General features: G+C 41.9%; 1 long non-coding RNA gene across 1 annotated transcript; it reads left to right on the forward strand.

Annotated features, from left to right (window-relative positions):
- Nucleotides 1–3818: 3818 nt before the first annotated feature.
- Nucleotides 3819–4976, forward strand: LOC103254629. Its single transcript, XR_503972.1, has 2 exons — nucleotides 3819–3998; nucleotides 4782–4976. It is a non-coding gene; the product is annotated as an uncharacterized LOC103254629 (long non-coding RNA).
- The last annotated feature ends 227 nt before the right edge of the window (nucleotides 4977–5203 follow it).

Genomic DNA, 5203 nt, shown 5'->3' on the forward strand with positions numbered 1-5203 from the left:
ACTCTTTGGGCTTTTTCTAACTGACCTTTGCCTGGTTTCTTTATAAAATGTAGCTAGGGAATTGTTATTTACTATGTACAATTCTCAGGGTACAACTGAAAAATGTAGGGTGAGGGGAACTTTGATACCATAACCTAATTTCTTTTTCTTGATCCTAGTTTTATTACCAAAATTACATTAAATTTTAAAGAATTATTTAAACTTAAATTAAAAGTAAATGTAAAATAAGACAATATATCTGCTACCCTCTAATGTCAGTTTTTCCAGAACTTTCCAGAATTAGATATAATGAATTAGAAAGTTAGTGTTATATATCATTGATGGTAGAACATGAAAGACAATGGAGGAAGGAGGCACAGTGGATGGCTCTGTTCTTGCATTGTTTCAGCAGATGACTACTGGGTAACTTCAGCCTACTTTTGTAATGTGGAAAGAAAGTCGAATTCAAGACAGTGGTAGGTGAAAGCGATGAGATTTTAAAAGGCAGTACTATGGTGAAGACCTATAGTAAGTGCTCTGAAAATGCGGCAGCAGGGAGTTGGACTATGATTTTTAGAAAAGTTGTTATTTCACTTAGACTCCATAGGGCCAGTAAGAGTTTGCAGAATTTGGCATTGTGAGTTGTGGTGATGAGAACAGCACATGTAAGAGGTAAGAGAGTATAGCTTATCTTTCTGTGAAACTGGAGCGTGAGGGAAATAGTACAGGACAACTCTAAAAGAAAAATTGGGTCTGTTTATGAAGGGCCTTGTATGATATGTCACAGGATGTGTATTTTTATCTTGTCTAGGGTTTTTGTAAGGTAGCCATATTGTCGCATTTATGGTGGTCGTATTCAGGTTGGGAAAAGGGTGAAAATACAAAGAGAGGAGAGTTTTCCTTATTTAATTTAGGGGACACTAGTGAAGAATTAATAGATTATAGGCAGCAAAATATTGATAAAACAGTAGAAGAATAGTAGGAATAAATCAGAGCAGGTCAAACCAAAACCCAAAAGGAATTTGATTGTGAAACATGCTGCCAATTGACAGTCACTGACTGTCTATGGACTTAGAATTAGAATTCTATAAAATAAAATGTAAAAAAAACCTTCAGAAGATAAGTTTTCCAGACAAAATATCAGATACCCATGAATTCCAGATAAACAGTGAATAATATTTTAGTATAAATATGTCCCATGTAATATTTAGGACATACTTATGCTAAACACTGTTTTTTGTTTATTTTAAATTTAACTGGGGTGTCCTATTATTTTTATTTGGAAAATCTGGTAATCTTAGCATGTTTCAAAAGGTTAGGAGAAGGCCTGGTGGTCAGACTTAATGAGCTGGTCCTTCATTTGATGAAGAGTGTTTTGATGAGAGAATATCATGTTACTTGGAGGTGTGAAGTACTGGCTCCAGTTAAGCATTTTCAAGAACACAGGAAGTACCTTTCTACTTTTAAGTAACTGGCAGGGATTTTACCTTACGAGATTGTAAAGTGATTTGATCAAGACATAGGGGCAATAAAGTTGAACTGTAGAAAAGAAGGGAAAAGTCAAACTACTGAAAGCATTGAAAACTCAGCACTAGAAGGACAATGTCTTCAGTATTCAAGGAAACTAAGTTGGGTGTTACCCCTTCTGAGAAGGATCATTTAGTCTGCTTTATCAAGTGTGAACCAGGCCAGGGTGCATTGTTTTTTATGCCCTTGATACACAGCAGCCCTTGTGTTCTGGCTCCTGTTTTTATTGGAGTTGTAAAAACATTACAAAAACCCTGACAATGATCACTCCGCTGAGAATGTGAGGTCATAGTAATATGACCTCACAGGGAGCTAGGTTCTTGGAAGGCCTAGGATCAGCAGACACTGGACTTGTGAGGCAAAGAGCTCCCCAAAGGGCTTAACAGAGAAAGGATGGCCTGATGTTCCCTGAGGATTGTGATGGGCTCCTCTTGGCATCTGTATTGGTGCTGGTAAGTTTGTATTAACATCATATTGCCAAGATTTCTGATTTAAAAGGAGAAATTTCTGTTCTTATTTAAGTAATCTCATAAGTCATGAAATGGGACAGAGTGAAGCTGTCTAGGAATGGAGGCATTTATCCTCACCTTGTTCCTTATGTTCTCCTTTTACTGAAGGCTTTTTAAGGTCCAGAGAAGTCTGATGCACACAGATTCTAAAAGTATATCTTTCTAGTGAATATGAGGAAAAATATGTGAAATCACCTGGGCTGGGCAAGGAAAAAGCAAATATGTAGAATGAGAAACATGAGAAATGGGAGTGATTTTGAGCAGTAAATTTTTACAGTATATTCTCATTAGGACAAGCCTCTTATAGTTGAAAAAAATTTGACTAGTACTGTATGTGTAGTATAATTTCCTTGTTTGCACAGAATGATTAAATACATGCCACAAGTGTGCCCTGAGAAGTGAGCAATAAGTAGCAGTTGAATTGAGAAGAAAATCCTTTATTTGACATTTGTTTTTACTACATGATCAGTATTATATAGAGGAAAAGAATGCATGGAAACACAACTCCAAGGATTTTTTTTTGTAATTATAAAAATTACTTGATTGTAACTAATATAGTTCTTAGAGTAAATGTTTTACATTTCCATCACTTATGTGAGAAAACACAATGTAACTGTGAATTGCCTAAAATAAATTTCTGCTATTAATTTACTTATAATAGGTATTTTGTAGCTGATAATTGAATAGTCCATTTCTGATAGGATACGTTTTATAAAACAGACTGGTAATTTTGACCCTATAATTGAGGATTTAAAATTATGTATTTTAAATATGTTTTCATGATTTCATCATAATAAAGCAATTCATTTTAATTGGTGAATATTTTCTGTTGGAAAATTGTTTGAGGTGACTTTTTGTTTATGGAGGGTTACCGCATATCATGGTTTGCTTGGGCCAATTCCAATTTGTGCCCTGTTCTGGCACTGGCATTGACTGTGGCATTCATTGAATAATAAATGACAAATAAATTAATTGCAGTAAATGAGCCAGCATTTGGTAGACCTCATTTTGTCCTCCCAGCTTCTTCTATGGTCTCATCTGGCAATGTGTGAATTGACATTTTCGCATACTTGAATCTAAAAGGTAATGTGGGATAACTTGTCTCCCTTTTCTCTATTCCTACAGCTTCCTTTAAAGGGCAGCAAGTGGTGTGCTTGCCCATGTGGTGAGCTTGGAGAGGAGTTGCTAAGGACAGTTAACTTTTCCAAGTTTGGTGGTAGTTGGGAAGTTGCTGGGACCTGCAGCAACTTGTACCAGCTGGTTGTTCAGGAGCCCTGGGTGCATTCTCAGTGACAATGAAGCATCTGACCAGCACTTCCTTGGTGAATTTGAGAATCCAGCTGTCTTCTTTTTTTTTTTTTGAGTTGGCGTCTCACTTGGTCACCCATGCTGGAGTGCAGTGGCCACTTCCGGCCACCGCAGCCTCGACCTGCTGGGCTCCGGCGATCCTTCCACCTCAGCCTTCCGAGTAGCCGGAATTACAGGCATGCGCTACCATGCCCGACTGATTTTTTGATTTATTGTAGAGATGAGGTCTCGCTGCCCAGGTGGGTCTCGAACCCGCGGACTCAGGCAATTCACCCACCTCAGCCTCCCAAAGGCACGGGATTACAGGCTGAGCCACCGAGCCTGGCTCCAGCTGTCTTCTAATAAGATAGTCGTTAAAGCAATTTGAAGAAAATGTGAATCACTATGACTTGTCTCTGTAAAAGATACATTGTTTTGGAAAACATAGTTACATTTTTACAAGTATAATATTTATAGTATATGGGACAGACTTATTATTCTTTTTTTTCTTTTCTTTCTCATCCCAGCAGATGCGCTTCCCGAGACTCCTGAGCCAGAATCCTCCGTCCCACATCTTCTAGAGCCTCAGCAGAAACGGCTGGCCCCTGCAGCCCTTGGCCCACAGGGCACTGAGAGGCAACAGGGACCCCCAGCACCTCGAGAGGCTCTGCCGAGGCCCCAACTACCGCCTGCATGGTATGGTCCAGTGTGTGCCCCCTCCATGTCTTGGTCTAACCCACTTAAGTGTCTCCCAGGGTGTCTCAACGCATGTCAGTCCCAGCCACTCTGCTGCTTCTGTGTGGTCTAACCTGAGTGCTCACTGCCTTTCTCCCTTCTCCCTGCCTTTCTCCCTTCTTCCTGCCTGTCCACTTGGTACATCCCACCTCCCTGCCCTAGACCCTCTCTGGTCCATGGTTTGTCTGTCTACATTGCTTTGCAACTTGGTACATGACCCGAGCCTCCTGGCTTCCTTCTAGTACAATTACCTACTGGTCCGTGCCTCCTATACGGTGCATTTCCCAAATGGTTCCGTCAGGATCCTCTCCCTGTTACCCTGTAGTACGAACCTGTTCCACAATCTGCCCGTCCTCCTCCCCCTTACAGAGAATCTACAAGGTACCACCCCTTTCCCTCCATACTGCCTCCTTGTGGTTCAGCCCAGTGATCTAAGGGCCTCCTCTCTGGCTTCTTGACATGGTACAGCCCAGACCCTGCCCCCGAAGACCTTCAAATAGTTTGGCCTAACGCCGAATCTGGACGTCCCTCTCGCTCCCTCTGGCTTCCTCCCTATGGTTCAGAATGCCCAGTGCTGGTCCCCAAGCTGACCGTTCCCCCCAACTTCTCAGCCTGGTACATTCCGGTTCCTCCTCCACGAATTCCCCATGGTAGAGGCCCGCGCGGCCCAGCCCATGCTCCCCCGTGTCCCGTAAAAGGTGCCTCATCAACTAACGCCCCCTGCTGGTGTCCTCTGTCTTACAGTGGATGGTGCCCCTCATGGTCGCTGAGACTCCCCATCGAGGATAGCGCACGCCCATCCTAAGCCTCCCCACGAGGGGAGGGGAGTCACCCCCAAAACAAAGGTATTAAAGGGACAGAATACTTCCAGCTTCTCCGTGGTCTGATTCTAGGCGCAGTGGGAAACATTTGAGTATTAAAGAACAGCCGTCCTTTTTCAGAAGCGAATCTCCCTCTCCCTAAGCCCCTGCCACTGAGATTTCTGACTTCCTGGTTCCCCAAACAATCATTTGGGCCGTGGCCCCTTTAAGCAGCCCCTCTCCTCCCCACCCCTTCACATCAGGCAGTACGCGCTTGGCTATGTACAGACTTATTATTCTTAATTAATTAATATTTAAATTTTTCTGCTTTAATTACTAATATGGTAGATAATAATAGACATGACC

This window comes from Carlito syrichta, unplaced genomic scaffold, assembly GCF_000164805.1.
Source record: "Carlito syrichta isolate Samal-C Ts95f unplaced genomic scaffold, Tarsius_syrichta-2.0.1 Scaffold287156, whole genome shotgun sequence".
NCBI lineage: Eukaryota > Metazoa > Chordata > Mammalia > Primates > Tarsiidae > Carlito > Carlito syrichta.